A 24,077-nucleotide genomic window follows, 5' to 3' on the forward strand; every position below is an offset into this window, starting at 1 on the left:
CTCACAGCTCCTGGACTGGACAAGAGTGGTCACTTTGCCTGGGCCAGTCCCCTGGACAGATGCCAGCTCTCGGCCATGCAGACCCTGAGTGTTCTTGGTCTGGAGCTTGGGCTCAGTTCTGCAGCTGTGTTTCCGGCTGGGGATGGTCTGCATCAGGATGACCACTGTAACTGGCACAGACATGGGGGTCTACTACATGGGGCAGATGGGGGCACTTCCAGGAGAAATCAGATTCTGCAGGTGTCAGCTATGCTCAGGCTTGCTGGATGGAGCCTCCAGCCAAGCTCTGAGGGCTGCCTGTTCCCAGGACAGGCTCTTGCTGGGTCAACTGTGTTTTATTATTCTCTCCCGACCCCTCCTGCTGACGTCAGTGACAAAGCTACCCGCCACTGCCCAGCCCCCGGAACATTCCCCAGCCATCCCACTGTGCTCTTTCCTCAATCAGCCACTTCAAGCAAACACCATTCGCTCCTGCTGCAGAGCAAAGCTTGCCGTTCCTAGGATCCTAAACAAGACATGAGGTCATGCTCTCCACCTGTGAAGAATGAAACGTAAGCTGGGGAAGGAAGGTGCTGAGGAGGGGAGGAAAGCGAATTAGGAAGACCAGGGGCCCTGCCGAAGCTTTCAGCTCACGTTACTCACGCCCCGAAGCGAACTCCTCTATAAAATGAGATTTAGTAATGCAACATTTTCTAACATCAGATGACATATGAACTGACTGTAAATTTGTTTCAATGTGTAATGGGGGAAGGGAAATTAACAAATATATCAAATCCATGATCTATTAAGTTTTGTCGTTTTCCATAAAGTTCTTCTGTTCAAGACAAAAAGCAAGTCAATTTAAATTTTCTTTAAAGGAAAATAGTAAGTAAATGTTGATACAGATGGTTGAGGTGTAGCAAAAATCATGGGAAAAAATAACAAATAAATGACTAACATTTTGGGAAGCTTTGCAATAGACGAGCATATTCATGTACGTGAGCTCCTCTGACCCTGAAGCCCACAGAGCACAGGCATTCTCTCCACTTTAGAGATGGGGAAACTGAGCCTCAGGAAGGGTAAGTATGTGACATGTCAACTGGCTAGAAAATAATGGAGCCAGCACTCAAAATCCTGTGTACTTTTTAAATGTTGGCTCCCATCTCAAGTTGATGGTTTTTATCTGCCCTGTTGGCATGTGTTTGTTTTGGCAAACAGAGGAGGTAGGGAGGTGGGTGGGTAAAATTGAGGGGTTCACTTTGGGCCTCCCTCAAAGCATCTCTGAGTGCGGAGCAGCGAGCAGTCATCCCCACAGCGAGGTTCTGAAGCGCTCAGGGCAAAAGGCAAGTCTTGAGGCTCCCAGGAGGAGGCGGGTCTGAATGCTCCTGCTGGTTGGGATCTCACAACTTAGTCTGCAGGTCAAGGAGGAGCTGTTCTTTCTGACTTGGTTTAGACAAAAGTACATAACCTGGGTCCCCATGACCCTGGCTGTCAGCCGGTTCAAGGCTGGAGGTGGTGCCAGGCCCCAACTTGGGGCTGGGACACAGGTTGATGCCCTTGAAGAGCCCACAGGGGCAGAAGGAACAGTCTGCAAATAGACCCAAAGACACAGCCCACTGCAGACTTGCAGAGGCTTTGAGTGCTGCACAGAGCAGGACACCCAGCAGGCGCCAGTCATCTCCGCTTTCTCAGGCCGCAGGCAGGAAAGCATAAAAAAGAATCTTGGAAAGAAATGGGGGGGAAAAAAAACACTCTTGCATTAAATCCTGGTAGCAAACAGACTATCCTGTGGCCAGCTTGGGAGAGTAAGAAAGGCACTCTGGGAGCTGACATGGCACAAGCCAAAGAAAAGCCAGTGGAAAAAGTTAGGGGGTCTGCGGGAAGTTTGGGGAGCAGGTGACCCCAGGCCGAGACAGAAAGCAGCCATCAGGAAGGCAGGCATGAGCCCACCTCAAGGTTGCAGGGAGGCCAGCCCTTCCCAGAGATGGAGAGGGGATCCCTTGCCTAGCAGAAAGGGACTTGTCCACTGGTGCTTGGACTTTGCAAACAACTGGGCTTGCTGTAGCCAAGCTCACCAAGTAGACACTTACCTTGCCTCTTCCCCGATTATTTCATATCCTTCTGTAACTCTCACCCTGAGACCCAGCCTGGCCTTCCCCCAGCTGCATATTATTCTGCTCCAAAAGCACAGCAGAGGACGGCTCCTTACTCGAGGAATGCGGGCGGCGGTCGTCCAGAGCCGATGATGAAACGGGCTATTTCTGCCCCGGGACATCAGCAGGGCTCCGGGTGCTGGCTCCAAGGCACACACTCTCCTGTTTTTAATGTTTCCCTAAACAAATGTTTTCCTTCCAACCTTGGGATATTTTTATTTGACTCTAGGTGCTGGAATAGCTTTAGCAATGGTTCTGGGTTGAAGTTGGAATCATGGTTAGGGTCCGGCTAAGCGGCAAGCAGTTTCTCACTCCCCAAGTGATCTGTTACTCGTGGCTGATCTGGATGTAAAAATAGCAGCTGAGGCTGTTTGTTTAATCTGACTGTTACTTGACACCACGCGGGTGTTGCAGTGCGGACTGTTTGCCTCTTCCCCACCAAGAACACCATTTGATTTCCCCCCGGCTGGGTCTCTATTTAGGTAAGCTTCGGGCACTTCCCGTGTCTGGCCAGCTTCTGGTCACTGATCTTCCTCAGGTGGGTAGGTTTGTGAGCAGAGAGGCTTGGGTCCTGAGTCTACTCTCCTATCACCTTTGAGCAGCCTGGCTAAAGAGGAAAGAAGAAGTCTTGGCTGGTGGGCAGAGCCGGGGTTCTCTCCCATTCCCGAGGAGGCCTGAGCAGCTGAACACGCAGAGAGCGGAAGGTACAGCCCAGACACTTGTCTGGCTCCTTAGCGTGGGCAGGGAGGCTCAAGCTCATGGCGGAAGGGACGTTCCCGCTGAGCCGATGCTGTGCTGGGGAAGTAGTTTGGTGCCAAGGTACTGTGCTGGGGAAGTAGTTTGGTGCCAGGGTGCTGTGCAGGGTGGTATGTGTGTGCCGAGAGCCCATTGGTGTTGGGGCTGAGGTTCTTGGTGTGCTGGATGGGCCTTGGGGACCACTTACCGGGAACTGTGTACATGTGTGACTTTGTCCTTAGGTGTCATCTGTCAGGGATCTCTGCTCCCACATGGCTGAGTGAGTGCACAGATGTGCCCAGGCCACTGCGTTGTCAAATGGGGGGCACCCCATGGTCCCAGGTTTTCGGCAGTCAGGGCTGAGGGAGGCTGGCTGTCTTGGCTCCCCCAGCGCTGGGCCAGGCAGGGACACACCAGCTGTAACAAAGAGGAAAACTGGTGACTGAGACGTTCTGGCCTGTGGGCTCTGTGAGCATGTGTGTCCCCAAAACAAAGCATGCCACAGGCTGCCAGTTCTTACACACCCTGGGAGGGCCCCCACCAGACTCCCACAGGGTAGGCTTGACTGAGTCTAGAATTACCTCTTTTTTTTTTCTGGTGGAGAAGAATTGATCATTGAGAACGGCAGTGGTCAGTGTGTGTTGAAAGCTAGATAGCCTTAAGAAGAATCATTGTGTAGGTCTTTTGGGTAGCTTAATAAGATAGGAACCTGGGAGTAGATTAAATAGATGTGTGTAGTAAATGAGGTCCCATTTTCCAGCATTTGAGTTCCTTTTACAGTAGTGGCTGGTAACTCTGGTCTGTGGTCTGAGCACCTGGTTTTGTAAATAAAGTTTTATTGACACACAGCCACACTCATTGATTTGCATATTGTCTAAGGCTGCTTCTACACTATATCAGCAGAGACCATACGGCCTGCAAAACTGAAAATGCTTACAATGTGGCCCTTTACAGAAAAAGTTTGCTGACCGCTGTGTTACAAGAACACTTCTGGAGATGGGTCAATTTAATACAAAAAAATAAAAAGCAGTGAAAGTTCTTGCTGTTAGAATAGCTTGCAAGCCAGACCCTTCAGGACCAGTGGCTGGCTGGCTTCTGAGCCTCCTGCACCTTCCAGAGCCCACTTTTCAGGCCTGACTGGTACAGGAAATGTCCTGTTTGCTGTCCTGGTGCTGGGAGGGTTAGCTTAGTAGTAGAATCACCAGACACACAGCATGTCCATGTGGCCTGGGCCGAGCAGGGCAGATTGTGCTTATCGGGGTGATTTATAAATAGCCTTCCCCGGGTGACCCAAGTCCAACACACATCTGCCCCTGGGTCTCTGGGATGGAAACAAGTTTGTCTGCTCTTTGGGAGAAGAAGTTCATTGGGAAGGGAACAGCTGTATGCAGTGGGTAGGAAGGGGGCTGGTAGAATGCTGTGTCCTGGAGCAGAGGGGCTCAGGTCTCCTGGAACCTGGGGAGAGAGAGCTGTTGAGAATAGACAGGAAGGCCAGAGATGGTCTGGCACCCTCCTACCTTGATTTCTTTTTGCCAGGGCAGAAATAAGTGTCTGTCTTTTCCTGACCCTAAGGAAGCCCTGGAGACCCTTACTGAAGAGGGAAAGCCTCATGTCTTGAAATAGCCCTATTCATCCACTCTCTGCCAGAAATCTCAGGAACCCAAGCCTACTGGTGGCACCAGTACTTCCTCATTGGCTCTCGGGATTTTACTCCATATGCCCTGGGTTACTGGAGGGAAGCAAAGGGCTTCGAGAGAAGGCCATGCTACAGGGGCACACAGGGCTGCTGCTCCCCAACAGGACCCACCAAGGCTGGAATGGATTTTGATTTTATTTCCGTTTGAGAGTTTAAACGTCATTTCACAAAATCCAGCCAGTCCATAGTCCATAGTCCATATGATTGAGTCCTTAACTCAATCATATGCTTCATTTAGTTAATTGGAAAAATCTGACACCCTCCTCATTTCAACTTGGTTTCCAAGAGTTGCATGGCATGAGCGGGTGGATGGGACAGAGCGGGAAGGACAAGGGATCAGTGGAGGCCTATCAGGACCCATACATGGAGCATGTAGAGCACATGCTGGTGCTCAGATGTGTCACTCCCAGTGTAACTCATCGGTATCACTCTGGAACCTGGAACGGGCTGCCTGTGGGAAGAACACAGTGTGATTAATCCACAGCCTCCTAATGTCAAGGGGAGGCAGAGCAGATTCTCAGCAGACCTGGGTTCTCAGGGGAAAGACTGAAGCCAGCTCAGTGCAAAGTGCATTCCCTTCCAAGCCCAGGTCAGACGGCCTGCAGGGAATCTGACAGAAATAAAATCCCAACAACCAGTCAACCATGAATAGCTTCCTCCCCAGACTTAGACACCTCCCTGTCTTAGATGAAGGGGAAAGGGATGTTCTTCTGGGCCATGACACATGGCAGATGGGCAGCCTTCCTTACATCCTCCGTTCTCTGCTTGGCCAATCCCAGGGGCTCCTTTGCTTCACCCCACTCTAGGCTGTCTTCCCTTGCCTCAGTTGGTCCCTTCTTTCACTACAAACCCCCTTCCCAGGTGGGCTTGAGCTGCTGAGCAGCTGCAAGGCTGGCTGGAGGGAAAGATTTAATCTAGGATATCTCCCATCTCAAAGCCTTCACCTGAAGCTTGCAGAGGGCAGGGGGAAGGGGAGGCTCTCCAATTTGCTTGAGAAGCCTCTGAAGCAGTTTCTGAGGCTCTCTCCCTACTCCACACTGTGTTGGAAGGCTGGTTCCAGACCTGGCACCACTGAGCCTGCCTGCGAGGGCCAGGTCATGCCAGGTCACATTGGAACTGCCCTCGGCTTGCCCTGTCCCGGGCTGCCAGGCCACAGTAGCACCACCAGCTCATCCTCTCACCTGGCCTTGTCTGCCACCCTCAGAGGCAGATAAGCCCAAAGATTGCAGAGGTCAAGGGGTGACAGCTCAGGCCCCCTGGGCTGCACCCACTAGATGCGAGCCATTTCTTGCCCTCAGTTTGCCCACCATTTCCCCTGTGGAAATCATTGGCTGTGGACCTCCTGTGTGCACAGCTTTGGAGTATCTGGTCTCATTCTCAACCATCCAGCACAGTAGGTCTTGTGAGCCCCCTTGTGGAGGCAGGCGCTGAGGCTTGGAGAGGTTAAATGACTTGCCTAAGGATGCCCAGTGAATGAGGGGCTTGAGATCTGAATGCAATGCCCATGTCTTGTCCTCATTGCTTCCTGATACCTAGAGCTCCCATCACCACCCAACAGATTCTCTAGAAACGGGGCTGTCCCATCACCAAAGAGTCAAAACCTCCCTTAGGAAAGCCGAGCATGCCTAGAGAGGCACACAGGCTTCACCCCAGCTCCTCAGGACTTCGGGAAGTTGCCCAGGGTGCTGCAGGCATTCCACACTGTGCTGGGAAGCCTGTGGCTCTGAAGGGGCCACAGGACAGGCAAATCTGGGTTCACAGGTCAGCCCTGACACTTCTCAGCAAGGCCTCTGGACCTCAGCTTTCTCCTGCGTAAAAGAAGAATAATAACAGCTCCCACATCAAACAGTCCTGCGAGCATTAACTGAGCAAATGTATGAAAAGTTCCCAGCATGTGGTAGAAATACAAGAACTGCTCTCCTCACTCCACTGCCCTATTTGGAGATTTTTTTCTTCCCACTTAAACTCTAACTTGGGCCTATACCTTCCAGAGGTCACCAAGGAGAAAGTCCTGTGCCTCAGAGTTCAGCTGGTTCATGCTCACAACTCAGTGGAAGAGCAGCTGGCACCACACAGGACCGACCCTAGCCCCACGGTGACCATGCATGGTGATCACCTTCCCTCTTGTGCGGAAGAGGTCATGGATCTGAGCATCTTCAGCACGTGGAATGGGTGGAAGATCAAGCCTGAGTGGGACAGTAATATTCCCACCTCTGAGCCAGGCTCAGTACGAGGGCAGACACAGCACAAACCACAGCCATTGACAAGCATCAGACTCGAGTAGCCCAAGAGACTATGACTTGTTAGTACAACCTCCCTGAAGCAGGGGAAACCCATCGCTCAAGACCCAGATCAGCTTTCTCCAGGTGTGGTCTCAGGGCCAGCAGATCTCCTGAGTCCTGAGCAGGACTAAGAGCTGTCTGTTAAGCCAGCCCCCAGGGCATTCTGAAAAGTGTGAGGATGCTTCCTTAAGAAGGGAAAGGGGGGCAAGGGGCTGGCACTGTTCTCAGACACAACAGGAGATGCTCCAAGGAGCCAAGTTTTTCACATAAACACAGCCATAGGTTGAAATAAACATGATTGTTAGAGGAGCATCTTTCAGCTTTAAATTTGAAAAGGAGAACCAGGCTGGCCACATCTGAATGGCTTTCCTTGCCGTGAGGAATTCCATGAAGCAGCTGGGTGTTGGTCAGCTCCTTACACTGCACTGCAGGAGCCTATTCTCCCCTTTCCTTCCCCTGGCCAAGCCGCCTCAACCCTGCTGCGCTGGTTGGAGAAAGAACAGCGGTCATCTACCAGCTACTTCCCAGCCTCCAGCAGAGACATGAGGAGAAAGTCAGGCACAGCTTCAGACCTATATGGGAGGTTTAGGAACTCCCAGGGGTGCTCTGTGTGAGGCCCCCTTCTCCTTATCCCAGATGCACACAGCTTCGTGGTTTCTAGGGCAGGGAAGATGACCTCTGCAGGAGACCCAAGTCCTACACATGCCTTCTCTAGCTTTACTAAAGCAAATGCTCCCTGGTGGAACCAGACTCAGAGAGAGATAGGTGAGAATTTGCTAGGAGAGAGGTTGCTACCCACTCCTCACCTGTGGCAGATAGAAGACCATCTCATCTCCTCTCCTGACTCTCTGCCTCGGTGCATTCTGCAGAGACCTGGCCCTGAATCCTGGCTCTGCTGCTCTCTGGCTGTGTGACCTTAAGCTTCTTCCTCAACTTCTCTGACCTTCGATTTCTCCACCTAAAATTCCTTTGGCATCAGTCCTACTCAATTTGCTAGTTGTTGCACCCATTGAGTGAGGCCATGGATATAGAGTGAGGGACAGGTGGCAGGAGTTCCATGAACAGGATGGGTGCCTGGGACTGCCAGGGTGCTAATGCTTGGTGACAGCTCTTCCAGCTCTGCTTCTCGGGCTGTGTCATGCAGTCTCATGGCACCAGTTTACATATGGAGGACCTGGTCTATAGACGATGCGATGGACTCTGTAGAAACCCTGCCCTCCCATGGTTCTCAGGAGTTCTGCCTGAACCTCATCACTCTGCCAAGCCTGGCACTCTCCAGGACTGCTTTCAGGGGGTTCCCTTCCCCATAGTGCCTGGATCCCTTCCCAGGGGCTGGAGAGAGGGTGGTTCCTGAGAGGATACCCCAATCCCAACAAAAACAAATGCCTCTTCCTCTGGGAGCCCTCAAGTGGGCTTCTGTCTAGACAAGGCTCTCCAAGGTGGAATCTTGTCATAGGTTATAGTTGTCCCTTCACCACCCACTTCCTGGTCCATAATGGATTTCCACAAGCATCAGGCTGCTGGATCTGCCTTTCCATTTGCCCCAAGGTCACCAAAGCGAGACTAAGGCTCACACAAGTTGAGTGGCAAGTCCAAAAGCTGTCTGATTCTGAAGCTTTTAACTGGAGAGCTGTATGCCCTAGTAAGTAAGGGCCAGGGTAGGGTTTCCAGTTCTTTGCTATGGAATATTTCCATATGGAATAATTCCACCCCATGCTATGGAATCCCAGGTGTGATGGGGTATGGGGAATAGAAGGACATCCTATGGTCACATGTCTCAAGATGAACTCTAAGGAGACCTATGGGTAAGAACCAGGAGTATGGAGGCTACAAGGTAGCCAGGGGCAGGTGGGTCCCCAAAGGCACAGTGTGGTGCTGACCAGAGACTCTTAACCTGTAGCTGGCATTCAAGAAGCTGCTACAGGAGGCTCTCTAAAGACAGGTGAAAGGGACCACTTCTCTGGCAGCCCCGTGTTCCAGCCCCACACCACTAGGTATTAAATTCTGCACTACACACGTTTCTCCTCTGTAAAGAACAAGAGTAACTCCTGTGTAATGAGGCCATTGTGAATACTAATTAAATAATAAATATTAATTAATAATACTAGGTTATAAAGTACCTTTATACCAGGTACTCAGTCCCCACTCAGTGGATAAAAGAAATTTCTCTCATCTACTCATTCACTCACTTGTTTAGCAAATAAATGGCCCCATACTAGGCATAGGCATTGTGTGGATACTGGAAACATAACCTAGAGCAGACAGGCAAGGCCCAGCCCATGGACCTGCCACCAGGGGGTGGGGTCTCCTCCCCTCCCCAAGTGAATCTGATCAGTCACTGAGTTTGGGCCTTGGGTCTCCAATTCTCCATCCAGATGAAAATCTAGCATTACCAGAAACAGGGCATCCATAAGTTGGGCCTAATTAGGGATGCCTAAAATTTCTGGTCTCAGAGAGTTTTTTAAATCACTGTAGATCATAAGTCATTACTGAGTCCTGAAATCACTTACTAAGTTGTGAAGAGGTTTTTTTGATGAAAGAATAGAACAGATTAGATTAGAATGGAGCAGTACATACAAGAAGGGTAAGCTTTGCTTCGTCCAGTTTTCCTTGATACATATGTCTCCAGGCACGTTCTGTGCCATGATGTAAATGTATTTCTTACTACATGTAGAGAAGAAACCTCTGCTCTGTGGAGACACAGAGAGAAGGATGTGCATGCCATTCACTTGCTCCCCGGTGATCTGGCAGGTGAGGTGCGGGGCTGCAATGGTCAGGAATTTCTGAACCTCCTTCTAGTCCAGGCATCCTCCCTGCTATGGTGGGGACCCAGGACCTGGTGGGTTGGCTGACTCCAACATGGGGAGACTCTCAAGCAGTACCTGCCACAGGGACCGATTTCATGAAAATTCCTGTGTCCAGCATGGGGAGCAACCTTGGGAGTGGTCAGTCCCAGGGGCAGGCACTGTCGGGCTGGTTTTTATTATCCCTTTTTTCCAGGTGTAGCAGTTAAGTGACACCCATGACAACAGCACTTTAGAGCTGGGTCTCTGCTCTTCCCACTGCTGGTACTGCCTATTTGATGATTCTCATGTCAGGTCCTGCCATTTCCAGAATCCAGGGCAAGATGTTCCTAGGAAATGTGAAGGGGAAGAGCAAGTGAAGATGGGAAGAGCCTGGTGCTGGGCTAGTGCTCCCTCCCTGATTCTCTAACAGTGATTCTCAACCAGGGGTGATTTTGCCCAGAGACCTAGGCAGCGCCAGTGATATGGGGCCTTAGAAAGTCTATTGGGAGCCCCTGTGCCAGGTGCATGGCATGGGGTCCACTTGCAGATGAGAAAGGCTCTCACATGCCATGTCCCTTGAGCATGGTTGTACTCAGCAACCATGGCTAAAGCGCACAGAGCGGCACTAGGACCTGTGCCCAGATCCCAGGGGGACCCACCATTTGCATGGCCCCTGTGCTCCTGAAGGAGCTGTGTGTCCATCCTTCAGCAGCTGCCCTGGCTGGCCTGGCAGTCAGGTGGCCCTGCAGTTTGGATTGGTTACAACAAGGAGGTGCAAGAGTCAGAAGGATGAGCAGCAGAACCATGGCTGCCAGGCTGACCCTGCTTTCTCCCAAAATCTCTGCCCCTCAGGCAACTGCTCCTGGGCAGTGGAGCAGGACTGGCACTCACCCAGCCCTGGGAGAGGAAGATGGGGTGAACAGAGTTGTTTGGGATCACACACTCTCCCTTCCAGATCTTTCCTGCTCCTACTTTTACCTGTGATGCTGGCATGGCTGCTCCTATAAAGCACCTCTGAGCTCACCAGGAGAAGCCAAGGGTCCTTTGCTCAGGGAGCATCTGGCTGCTGAGGCTGGGCCCCTTGAGGCCTGCAGAGAACACATGAGAGAGTGTCATGGAGCAGCTGGCAGTGCCAGGCCTGAGCTCCTTCCTGGTGGAAGGGACTGTCCAGAGACTGTGTCTGGCTGAGTCTAGCCCATCTGGCCACCAGGAGCTCTAAGGAGTGATCCTCCATAATGCTCTACCTCCAGAAGTGGTCAGAAACTTCGCGAACAGGTGCTGCTGACAGCTCGCAGGTTAGCCTTTATGGAGTGAGACTCTACCCAAGTCTAAGCAGCGCAAGTTCCAGAGCCTGCTGGGATTCAGAGGCACACCAGAGCCCCCTGCACCCTCAAGGCCCACTGAGCACAGCTCATACCAACTCTGCTTGGGATGTCAGGGGAGCAGCAAGAAATCAGTCAGTGCTACAAATCCAGTGCTTTTTGCCCCAGAGAGCTGGTTATTAAACATCGCTTGGCCTGTCCTGGTCATCAGGGAACAGGAACCAGGAGGGGACAGGTTGTGGGAGACTGCTTGAACCCAGCCTGATTCTCCTCCTGTCTTCTTTTCTCCTGTGACTTCTTGTTTCTCCTGCCATAGGGTCCTTCCCTGGGTCTGTGATACCAGGTGTTGGGCACCCTCACATCCTGGGTTAGATCAAGCCCAGCCTTCCCTGTGCCTGGTTCCCTGGCCTTTAACTGCAGGCACAGCCCTGGGTCTGAGCAGCATGTGGAAGCTTCCGGGGAATGACCCATCCAGGCACAGCAGACTGGCTACCCAGGCCAGAAGTCAACTTCAGGCTGGGCTGAGCTCACAGAGAAAGTATCTCTCCTCCAGTCTCTCCCCAGAGGGCAGCAGCCCCTGCTACCCATGCTCACATCCAGTTCTGTGGGTCTGGCAAGCCCAGGCAAGCTGGTTTCTTCAACTACAACCCCTGGGGCATCCTTGACTTCTACCTGCTACAGGATTTAGAGGCCTCTGCACGTGTAATGTGGTTGTAGAAGGTTCAGATTCCTGCCAGGCCAACACTGCCAACATGGCACCCAACCACATCATGTTCCTGGGGCTGGACAAAGCCAAATTTGTTCTCTCCCAGGGCACAGTGGCATCAGAGTCAGTTTGAGAGCATTTGGCTTTCCCAGTCTATAACCTGAGTTTGGGTCCAGTCAAGCCAGGCCAGGCTACAGGCTGACACTCCTCTCCTATGTGCCAAATATCAGGCTAGTGGAGCCAAAATGGCCAGGCCAGATGTACAATGACCCTTATGCAAATCAAATCTCTGCTTTACACTCGTAAGAGGCACTGCCCAGTAGAAGTCAACACTTTTACAAAGCAATAACCTCCCAGGATCCATCCAATTCCACAAGGAGAGGGCCCAGGTCAGCCCTGCACATGGCTGTATCTCCAGCACCAAAACAGGTGACATGAAGCAGGTGTTCAATGAGTAGTTGTTGAATGAATCAATACAAAAATGAGCTTCAAGTCATGCTTATGAGATCCTACGCTTTCTTCTAGGAGTCTAAATGAACTTATAATTTCTGATTTCCAAAAGTCAAAAGGGGTTACAAAGACACAGCAAGCGCCACACGGGAGGAGCTAGGGAGGCATCATCCTGGAACCAGAGAGCAGGGCACTGAGGCTGAGGACTGGGTGAGGCCGCGCCCAGCACTCCCAGGCTTTAAACAAGGAACCAATGATTGACCCAGCCAGTTACAGCTCAGTTTCATCAGCTGTAAGATGATGAGGGGAGCCTATCATGCTGGGTGTTATCAAGGAATAAGTGAGCACAGGCAGGTGCAGGGGTCAACCTATTGCTTCACAGACACTCAACACATGTCTGCTGCCCTCACCTGAAGGACCTCAACTGAGGAAGTAAATTTTGCCATTTCATTGTTGGCTGCTATGTGCTGAATGTGTGTGCTCCAAAATTCACTGAGATTACCCCAGTGGAATGGTGTTAGGAGGTGAGGCCTATGGGAAGTAATTAGGTCATGAGGGTGGGGTCCCTTGTGATGGGATCAGTGCCCTTATAAGAAGAGACACAAGAGGGCTTGCTTATACATGTGCACGCTCACTCTCTCTCCCTGACGTATGAGAATACAACAAGAAAATGTCCATTTACAATCCAGGAAGAGGGCCCTCACCAGAAACCAGGTCTGCCAGTGCCTCGATCTTGGACTTTCCAGCCTCCAGAATTGTGAGGAGTAAATGTCTATTTTAAGCTTCCCAGCCTATGATATTTTAGTTCAAGCTGAGACATTCTCCTCATAAAGCATAGACCATAGACAAGGACATTCCCCTGTAAAGCAAGAGGGCTGTTAGAATTGCACAGAAAGGTCAAGAGCTTGGCCCAAAACTGACCAGCAAGTTGCAGGTTCAGAGCAAGGCACCCTGTGGCATGGGGTGGTGGAGGCTGTGTGTGCTGTGCATCTGCGGGTGGAGGACCATCTGTGAGCAGGGCTCCAGGCTGTGCATAGACAGGGAGGAGCTGTCACACTTCACTCCACTGAACTGCTCCTCAGACATGCCTGAGTCGATGGCTCAGAAAACCAACCCAGAAAGAAGAGCAAGAGGAATCAATTCCAATTTGTTAGAGCCTTCTGGGTGTGATAAAGCCAACCCCTGCCATCTCCACTGTCTTCCTGTTTCCCCTTCTCTAAGAAGTGAAAGCACCATTCAATTAAAGTAATTAAATTCCCCCCTAAGATCTTGGGCTCAAAAACCACACTACCGGCAAGTGGTCAAACCTAGCAACGAAGCAAACCCCAATGGCTTCCTGTGGAAAGATGGGCAAGGATGAGGAGGAAAATGGAACACATCTTCAGCAGCTCAGGGGTGCACCTTGGGCCTGCAGGGGAGCCCCCAGCTCTGCAGAGTCTAGCTGCCTGAGCCTCCCGCAGCACCAGAGCCCTCCCCAAGCAGGAAGGACTCATGTTTACGGGCTGAATCAAAAGTTTCACTTCTGTGAATGTCTGGGAGAATTCAGCCGAGAAGATCCTTAGGACATGACATAAAAGTGAAATGAAACCCTCGTTTTCTCCCCCAGAGCCACCAATTCTCCCATGAGCCAAGAGTGGGGCTGGCAACACCTCCCAGGACATGCCTATGGGAGCCTGAGTCCACAGGCCAGAGGTCCAGGGTTTCATCCTGGAGAAAGCAGAAGGTGGTAAGGTGGTGAGCCCAGGCTGACTCTCATCCCCAGTTCGTCCCTGTCTTTACATGCTATGTGGCACTTAGCAACATCCTGCACCTCTCTGTGCCTTTGTTTCTCAACCTAGAAGATGGTGACAACAAGGCCCACTCAACCTGCCTCAGAGGAGTCATGAGAATCAAACAAGATCACGATGCTGAAGTGTGTCATGAACTACAGGGTGATGCACACACTTGAGCCGTGACCGTCACTGTGTCATCCCAGTATTGACTCACCGCATTGGCTTCCTCTGATTGTGATCCACTTTGAGTGCTAAAAGTTGATGAGACCCTCATGTAGCCAGATGATGATGATGATGATGAAGAAGAAGTCATCCAGTGGAATTTGAATTTCAGATAATGAATAATTTTGTTAGTATGAATGTATCCCACATATTGCATGGGATACACTTACACTAAAAAAGTATTTATTGTTTATTTGAAATTCACATTTCACTGGGTGTCCTGTATTTTTAATTTGCTCAATCTAGCAGCCTGGGCATGCCAGACCACCAACTGTTCCCTCTGTGCAGTGTCCCCAGGACCACCAAGACCTGGCCCCAAGCCCACTCCATCACCAGCTGTAAGAAATGGAATATCTGGGTCCTCCCTCTGAGGGCTCTTTGTCTCACCTCATGGGTGATTGTGGTCCCTGAGCTGGGCCCTCCAGCAACACCAAGTGGGGCTCTGGTCCTGTGGACCTGACACGCTCCTCAGTTATGTGGGGGACACCTGCAATAGGGCTTGGCATGTAGGAGTTGTGAGTCTTCTCCCTTTACACTTCCTGTCCTTACAACCTGGGACACATGAGGGTCTAGGGTAGATCAGCAGAAGGTGGACTGCATGACCTTCTTAGGCCAGGGTTGGCTGCCAGCCAGGAGCCCTGAGGAAGACAAGGGGACCATGGACCTCTGTCCCTCTGCACACTGCAGTAAACCTCTGTCATCACATCCCAGGGTCCAAGATGTGCACTCAGCAACCAGAGCTGAAAACATTTCCCAGTGACCAGGGTGCACCAGGCACACTGTAGGTAAAAGATTAACCAAGCCAGGGACCTCACACCAAGGATCTCAAAGTCTAGTGGGAGAGATAGATTCACCTCAGTGCAGGAAGAATAAAGAAATGTAAGTGATAAAAAGGGAAGAAAAGATTCTACGAGGAACAGAACAGAGGAGGAAGTTGTCAGCAGTTGTGGCCGAGGACAGGGAGAGACATTCCAGGCACAGGGACTACTACTTGAGGAATCCGGTCCAGGACACATGGGCCCTGTCCCTCCCTGGCACAGGGCACCACAGGCCTGGAGGAAGGAGGGTGTGGGAGCAGGCAGAGCTCCCCTGCCAAGAGGGACTTGAAGGTCATGCATAGGCATTTGTAAAGGATTAGGAGGGAGAGAGAATTGTATCCGCAAAAAGCAGCACATCCCAGTCAATAATAAAAGCATCACGAGGCATGGCATGGAAAAAAAGCATCATGTGAGAAAACATTTTGGAAGAGTTAGAATTTAGCAATGACTGCGCAAGGGGTATTTCAGTGCTCATCTCAAGGAAAAGCTGATTCATGAGGATACATGCTCAAACTGAGTTTGTTTGAAGTATTCTGATTCAAAAAGATGACCCTACAATAAGGAGAAGAAAATACACATCCTTAAGTGTAATTCTTGGGGCTCCAAGGCTGCAGGGCACTACCAGTTCACCTGTGCGCATATTCACAGTGGGCATGGCAGACCCTTTGCTCTTCTCCAGGGGATCAACTGGAGAGTCCATTTTTAAATTCCTGCCCGGGGATCCTGTTTCCTCTAGTGTGCTCTGGTGTTTTGCAGAACTTTCTCCACCTGATGCAAGTTTGTCCTGGGTCGGTGGAGGAAGTGCTGTTGAGGCCTGCACAGTCGCCTGGAGGTAGAGGGCAAAGCCAGCATTTCATCTGCTGACCCTGTAATTTAGATAACGCATCACTTAAGGGCCATTCACACTGTGGCTGTAAACAGAGCCCTGGGTAATATACTCAACATTACATGGAAGTTTGCTGGACGCTGGCCCTCCAGAAGGCATCAAAGCCACTCCCCAACTTAGAGCACTGAGAGCAGTGTGAGAGACCAACTGGGAAATGGCAAAGTCACGATGAAATCTCTTTTCATCTCCCCCTGATAGAAATGCAATCCGGACACAAACAGTATATGCAACGCTGCTGAGGGATGCCTTCCCTAGAGCCAGCTTGTCAATAGTCTCCAAGAACAATCCTGTCCACCTGTTTCCATTTCTTACCATGGGGGAATTTTACATATTTGAGGGGTGTGGAATCAAAAAGTAAATAAAATCCACTTGCATTCTAATTCACTAATTTGAAATTTGTGATAATTCTGCGATTATTGGATCATAATCGACTGTCAATAAAGTAAGTCCTCCTAGGCCTGTCAACAGCATGAGTAGTATCATGGCAAGTGGAAGGGTTTTCTCATTTATTGAACAGATATTGCTTGCACTGTACACTATGCTACATGAAAAAGAAACACAAACGTGGACCCCGCCACCAATAAGCACTCAGGCTAGCAGGAGGGACAAACATTAAACAACAAATCACCCAGTTAAATGCTTAATTATAATTATGGTAAGTGCTGAAAATAATGGGTACAGCCTATGATAAAGGGATGTAGTGAGCAGACTTGGAATAGCCTGAGGAAGCTGCATCATCAAAGGGACATGTGAACTGGGCTCTGAAGCACATGTTGGAGTTAACCTGGTAATGATGAAAGGATGGAAGTAAAAAAGTCCAGGCAGAGGGAACACCATGTGCAGAAGCCCTGAGGCAGGAAGTAGGATGGCATAAAACTGGAAAAAGACCAGGGTGGCTGGAAAGCCAAGCATGAGGGGAAAGATGGCACAAGGTGTGGATGGAAAGAGAGGATCTGTGTTAAGGAGATTGATCTTCATTCCTTAAAACTGGAAAGCCATCAAGGGATTCTAAGCAAGAGGTTGATATGAACAAGTTTGAGTGTTGAAAGCTGCCTCTTGGTGCAGGGCAGGAATGGGCTGCTGCAGTGGCCGAGGGATTTGAGACAGCAGCTTGGTCCACACAGTGACTGTGGAGATGGAGACCGGTGTGTAAGGAAGAGACCTTCGGAAATGAAACTCATGGGACTAGGAAATGGATGTCATAGGTGAAGGCACAGGAGGAGGAAATCGAAAGTGACATCAGGTTTCTGAGGTCCCCAGGGAGAAAGTGGGCTTGCAGAAGGCTCATGGACTCTGCTTTAAACGTGTGGGTTGGAAGGGCTGTGAGACAGGGGCACCCAGCTGCCTGGTGGGTGGGCAGAGGCGTGGACTGCACTAGGCAAATGGCCTGGCCTGGACGCAGCCTCAGTGTGTGGATGCTTGCAGGGATCATGGTGTGGGGACAATCACCTGCATGTAGACTGTACAGTAAGGAGAGAAGAGGCTCCAGGGCTGGGAGCAGAGGAAATCCAGCAGTCAAGGAGAGGAAGACACTAAACATCCAGACAGGGAGGGGAGAAGGAAAGAGTCAAAGTGAGAGAGTATCTCAGGTAGACGGTGGCCACTAGGCTAGATTGCAGTCTAGAAGTTCAGTCAGATGAGGAGCAAAAGTGCCATCAGAAGATCCATCAGGGAGGAGTAGGGGCCAGACACTAAAGGCCGAGCGAGACGGGTAAGGAAATAATGGAGGGGGGAGATAAGAAGCATTTAAGAGAAGAGTCTTTGAAGGCCACAGACATAAATAGGAATTGACCAGGTCGTGATTAAATATTGATGTTTATTTCTATGCATTCATAACGAGGTTCCAAGACCTTGTTCAGAACATGGCCCTGCCATGTGCACTGTATCATCCGTCATGCTGCCTGAAGGGAACACACCCTTTCACTGGCAAAGTGCTCTACCAGCAAGAATTTTTACCAGTTCAGAGTAGCTTCCTTCAAATGGTTCAAAGTGGTGAGCAAGAGAGTTTTTCCACTGGCATCTGGAAAATTCATTCCAGCAGCAATGTCAGTGAGTCCATGAGGCAACTGCCTAGGGGGAAAGCCTAAGCACAGGGTGAGGGGTGTCCTAACCATTCACAAAATAAATGCCACTATGTCGTTCTGCACCTCCGTCTCGTCAGTGTGTGACACCAGATGGGTTTCATCCTCATCCCTAAGTCAGATCTCAGTAGAGCTGTGGGCAGGGGAGTGGCCTTATTATTTAGAGATGCAAATGGATCAATCTGAATTTTTTGGTAGGCCATAAGACCCAAGACCAGGAGTCTTTCTCAACAAAATTCATATTATCTTTTCCCTTCTTTTCTGTGCCTCAGTTTGCCCTCCAGGAAAAAAAAATCAGAATAAAGATAACCCAATTCAGAGCATTACCACAAACAGTGATTGAACTTCTATTTATTGAGCTCAGTATACAAAGGTATACAAGACTCCCTTCCTTGGTTCAGGGAAATTCCTTTCTAGTTGAGGAGAGAAAGCAGCGATCATCAGTTCCTGAAACATATGGGTCATGATGTATGAAGTGACAACACGGCTGAGCTTTGGAAAAGGTAAACCCAGTATGTTTTGAGAACACCAAGGAGGCCCATCTAAGCCAGCCTGGGAAGTCAGGGATAGGGCCTCACCGCATGGTGGCAGACACAGAGCACCTCTGTGATTCTCCAAAGAAATAGATGCCACAAATTCAAGCTATTATGATTATTAATATTATTAATAAACTACCTTGAACTAGATTAATATCCAGGAGCTACAAGCTGGGAAAGGTCTTATGGAAACCCCAAAGGTCTGCATTTAAAATGTGCAGAGTGGATTTATTTTAATTAGTTCACTCTTCATTCTGAGCATTCTGAAAATCCTCCTGTGCAGCTTTTTGGTTCTTTTAGCTGTCAGAAGTCTCAAGCCTTCTGCCAACAATGAATCCAACACTGTGCTGCCACTTGCTGAGTGGACTTGACTTTCACTGCTCCAGTTCTCTTTGCTGCAAAACCCAACTTATCAGTTCAGTGGGAAAAGGGTCTTGGGTCAGATTTTATTAGCAAAAAATAATTCACAACTGGGTCAATCATATTAGAAAACTGAAAAGCTTAAAACAGGTTTCTAAAAATGTCTTGGACCATGGACAAATTAATGGATATTAGGAGGGACATAAATTGACCTTATGGTCAAATATGCCTATTTTTAGAATTTTGTTGAGCTCAAGTATGGATTCTTTTTCATTTTTGAAGGCCAATTACATTGTTGTATAACTGTCATTTAAAGATACTTTGGGTCAGGTGTGATGGTTCACTCCTGTAATCCCAGAACTTTAGGAGGCCAAGGCAGGCAGATCACTTGAGGTCAGGAGTTCGAGGCCAGCCTGGCCAATATGGTGAAACCCTGTCTCTACTAAAAATACAAAACTTAGCTGGGCATGGTGTTGCACACCTGTAATCCCAGTTACTTGGGTGGCTGAGGCACGAGAATTGCTTGAACACAGGAGGTAGAGCTTGCAATGGGCCAAAATTGCACCACTGCACTCCAGCCTGGGCAACAGAGCAAGACCTTGTCTCAAAAAAATAAAATAAAAGATACTTTTTCCACTGAACTTGTGCTTGGCCCTTTGGTCAGTTGGGTTCCACTGAAATTATTTTTCTTCTTTCTAGATGGGCAGTGATGATACCAAATATAAGCATAAAAAGATGTTTTAAAACTACACATCCTGAAACCCAGCGTGGCAGGCACCTGCAGCTTCCAGTGCTGTAACAGGTATGGAACTAATCCAAGAGCAGGCATCTAGAAACACCTTCTGTTTTTGGCCATTATGCTGAAAGGTACAATGGGGGCTGGGGGTGGGAGAGAATGAGGTCAAGTTTCTGACTGTCCCATCTGACCCCAGATATATCAAATCAGAATTGAAGAAATTATCTGAATAAAGCTAGCAAGGTGGGGAGGGAGTCTCTCTTTTCCTTGAGGCAGAAGCAATGTAGTTATTTTCTGAATGCTCTGAAAAATCAATGAACATCCTTCACCACTGTTTGGAATGAGGATGTAAACCCAGGATCAGGTAGGGTTCTTCAACCACGAGCAACAGAAGCAAAAACTGAACAAATGAGGTAGAAATGCATATGTATTAAAAGAAAAATGGAGGTCTTGTAGACTCAAGGTGACGGCTAAAGTTCCAGGCTAGGAAACACCAGAGGTCAGGTATGTCCTTAAGCATAGTGAAAGTTCTACCACCAGCAAGGAAGCCTGAGCATGCTTCCATCCTTGTGTGGCTCCAGGAGAACTGTTACAGTCCATGGGCTTGTCCTCGGTCTCACACCTGCTATTGGCCCTGGAGAGCCTCTGCAGGCACCTTGACTTTCAGCCCCACCAAGACTGAAAACCAAGGGGTGAGGAAATTTCCCACAAAGTATCAAGTGCTTTTTCTCAGAGGATGCAAGCTGAGTATTCAAAAAACAAATAGCAAATACCTACTAATATGAGAGTGCGTTTAATTGGTTAGAGGCTGCTTGGTTGACTCTATCTAAGCTTCTAAATTTAGGTCTCCAACTAACCTATTTTCATCTTAATGAAAACTATCTTATTTTCATTCAAAGTGTAGAAACCCCCAATATTACTGAGTTCAGCCATTGCCAACATCAGAATCCCAGCATTTAGGACATCAGGAGACTCTGGACCGTTTTGATAGGATCTCAGGGTACAGAAAACCTGACTCATAGTGGTCAGTGCCACTCAGTTTCCATCAAACCCCACACCAACCTCAATAACATAAATTCATGTGGGATGGTGCTGCCATGGGCTCGCAGCTTAGCAGTGCTGGCCAGGACCTGGGCTCCTCCCCTGTCCACCCTGCCATCTTCTGCAGGTTGGCCTTCAGTGGCCATTGCTTGTCTCTCAGGGCTGCAAAGTGAATTCAATGTTATGGTTGAATCATGGCCCCCCTAAAAAAATCATAACTCTGATTACCTCAGAGTATGACCTTTTGGAAATAAGGCTGTTACAGATGTATTGTACTTAGTTAAGACAAGGTTATTAAGGTGGGCCCTAATCCAGTATGACTGGTGTCCTTATGAAAAGAGAAAATTTGGGTAGGGCGCAGTGGCTTATGACTGTAATCCCAACACTTTGGGAGGCCAAGGTGGGCAGATTACTTGAGCCTGGGAGTTCAAGACAAGCCAGAGCAACATGGTGAAACCCCATTTATCCAAAAAATAGAAAAATTAGTCAGGTAGGGTGTAGTGCACCTGTAGTCCCAGCTACTTGGTAGGCTGAGGCAGGAAGATCACTTGAGTCCAAAAGGTCGAGGCTGCAGTAAGCTATGATTACGCCACTACACTCCAGCCTGGGTGACAGAATGAAAAAAAATTTTTTAATAATTAGAAAATTTTTTAAAGTTTGAAAAAGGAAAACTGTGGACAGAGAGACAAGCATAGAGGGAAGATGATGTGAAGACACAGGGAGAAGATGGGTGTCCTGAAGCCAACAAGAAAGGCTAGGATCAATTCTTCCTTACAGCCCTCAAAAGGAACCAACCCTGCGACATCTCGATTGTGGACTTCCAGCCTCCAGAACTGTGTGGCAATACATTTTCAATGTTTAAGCCATCCTTTATTACGGCAGCCCCAGCAAAGAAATCAAGCAGTTTCTGGCTTCTTGTCTGCATTCAAGGCAGGAAGAAGAGCACTGACAGAGTGGAGACAACAGGAATTGCTCCTTTGATTAGAGAGGCAGGAACTTTCACAGACTGCTGGCTGCTTCCATCCCTGTGATCACAGCCATGTCCTCTGGCCATGCTAACTGCATGGGAGTCTGAAGAGCGAGCGTGTGTCTTCTATTGGGGAAGGCGTGAGCTTGGCCAGCCCTCAGGGTCTCCCCTACTCATCACGCGGGCTGATGCTCTCCCCTTGTATGCAGCCTTCTAAAAAGCATATGCTGTCATGAGCGTGTACTTTCCAGGGAGCCAGTAGCCTGCCTTTCAAGGCAGGGCTGAAGAGCATGTGCAGAGAGGCCTTCCCAGAACAGGTCATTAGCTCCTCATAAGCTCATTCAGTCCACTAGAACTCAGGTCCCATCCTTTCTCCAGCTTAGTTCTGTCTTTCACAGAAACAAGTCAATCAGCCGATGAATCAGTGTTGCTAACTTACCAGAGTGCTGTGGTCAAGACATGGAAACAACAGACCCCAATGAAGCCTGGCCTCCAGGATGAAAGACAAACATTACTGACAGCCCAGCAGCTTTGAGCCTATGCCGGGATGCTACCCCCAATCTCCTGGAGCCTTGTAGTGAGGCCACATGATCCCACTCTACAGAAACAAAGAGAATGGTTGCCATCTCACAGCACAGATACAGATGACAGAGATGCACTGAGGCTGCTGGTGGCCAGCCCATGGTCACTCAGCAAGGGGATGTGGAGCCAGGCAGGATCTGGGGCTTCTGATATGTGGCCAGGCCTCCCTAATGGGAGTGCCTTCACCGTCCATCCCCTGGAGAGCTGGCAGTGACTCAGGCCAGCCGAGCAAGGAAGGGAGAGCATAGGCTGCTCAGCTCTGCTACTGTGAATGGGAGTTGTCTGGCAGTGTTTGATCTGCCAGCTGAACACTTAACAGTACCCTACCAGATGACCACTCTTCCAGACACCCCTCACTTGCACCTGCTCTGGGGTCAATACTTGCTACTTTATATAACTTTTTATGTACCCATTCTCTAATCCCCTCCCCTAGGCCAGGCAATGTTCTAGGCAATGGGAGGTATATGTCCCAGGGGGAGCCATAAGTATTCCAGAAGGAAGCAGCATCCTCAGAAAGGATCCACCAGAGAATGTCATGCAGCACCATGCGCCCACCAGGATGGGTACTATCAAAAAGAAAAAAAAAAAAAGCAGAAAACTACAAGTGTTGCGAGGACATGGAGAAACTGGAATGCTTGCACACTCTTGGTTGAAATGAAAATTGGTGCAGCCACTATGGAAAACAGTCTAGAAGTTCCTAAAAAAATTTAAAAATAGAACAACCATATAATCCAGCAATTCCACTTCTGGGGATATACCCAAAAGAATTGAAAGCAGGGTCTTTGAGAGATATGTGCACACCTACATTTGTAGCAACATTAATCACAATAGCCAAAAGTTGGAAGCAACTCAAGTGTTCGTCAATGGAGGAATGGATAAGCAAAATGTGATATATATATATATACACACACACACACACACACACACTATATATATGTATGTATATCTCACACACACATATAGTGGAATATTATTCAGCCTTGAAAATGAAATTCTGGCACATGCTACAACACAGATAAACCTCCAAGACATTATGCTAAGGGAAATAAGCCAGTCACAGAAAGATAAATACTGTATGACTGCACTTTTATGAGGTTCCTGGAGTCATCAAATTCATAAAGACAAAAGTAACTTCCAGCGGGGAGGGAAAATGGGAAGTTGTTGCTTAACAGGTAAAGAGTTTCAGTTTTGAAAGATGAAAAAGTCCTGAAGATCGATTGCATGTTAACATGAATATACTTAACACTACTGAGCTGTATCTTAAAATTGATTCAAATGAAAATTTTTATATTATGTGCATTTTGCCACTTAAAAAACAAAGGAAGGGGCTATAACAGAGGTAATGGAGAATTAGCGAGACCCCAGGGATGTAGAGTTGGGTACAAGGGGCATGTTGCCAGAGCCCAGTCAGAGACTGGGGGAGGGGCCATAGCTATAGAGGACTATGGTCCCCATGTCACAAGCAAGGCAGGAGGGGTGGAGAAATGCCAGGGATGCTGGCTCCCCCTCCCTCCAGGTTCCTGCAAGCACCTCCACTGGCCACCCCCACAGGCTGGTCCCAGAGGTAAGGGGCCCAGGTGATGCAGACTCTCAGGATCGTCTCTTAGGGTGGTTCTGGGATGAGGGGCAATCAGCAAACAGACAACCCAGCAGTCCCCACGTGCCTAGGCCACAAAGATGTAAATTTAATCTTCAATCATGCTCAGTACCATGAAGAAAAAAACCACGCACAGTGAGAGAGATGAGCAAGGAGGGAATGTCCACGGAATATCAGGGAAGAACTCTGCAAAAACACCACTGAACTTCAGGCACTGTATGGGTCTGATTCTGCAGAAGATCAGAACCAATAGGATACGTGGCTATAGAGAGAGAGCAATTTATTTTAAGGAAATGGCTGGAGTGATTGTGGAGGGTGGCAAGTCCAAAATGTGAATAGCTGGAGACCCAGGAAGAGTTGATAAGACAGT

At 49.2% G+C, this 24,077-nt stretch overlaps 1 protein-coding gene across 5 annotated transcripts in view; it reads left to right on the forward strand.

Annotated features, from left to right (window-relative positions):
- The first annotated feature begins 448 nt into the window (after positions 1-448).
- Positions 449-24,077, forward strand: part of CUNH10orf71 (chromosome unknown C10orf71 homolog) — a 30,319-nt gene continuing 6,690 nt past the window's right edge. Inside the window, exons 1-2 of one of the 5 annotated variants that reach the window (XM_033208963.1) lie at positions 464-551; positions 19,484-19,586. The gene's annotated coding sequence lies outside the window, so the exon portion shown is untranslated. The other 4 variants (XM_033208962.1, XM_033208964.1, XM_033208966.1 and 1 more) reach the window with 4 other exon arrangements.

This window comes from Trachypithecus francoisi, unplaced genomic scaffold (assembly GCF_009764315.1).
Source record: "Trachypithecus francoisi isolate TF-2019V2 unplaced genomic scaffold, Tfra_2.0 Lachesis_group9, whole genome shotgun sequence".
In the NCBI taxonomy this organism is placed as follows: domain Eukaryota; kingdom Metazoa; phylum Chordata; class Mammalia; order Primates; family Cercopithecidae; genus Trachypithecus; species Trachypithecus francoisi.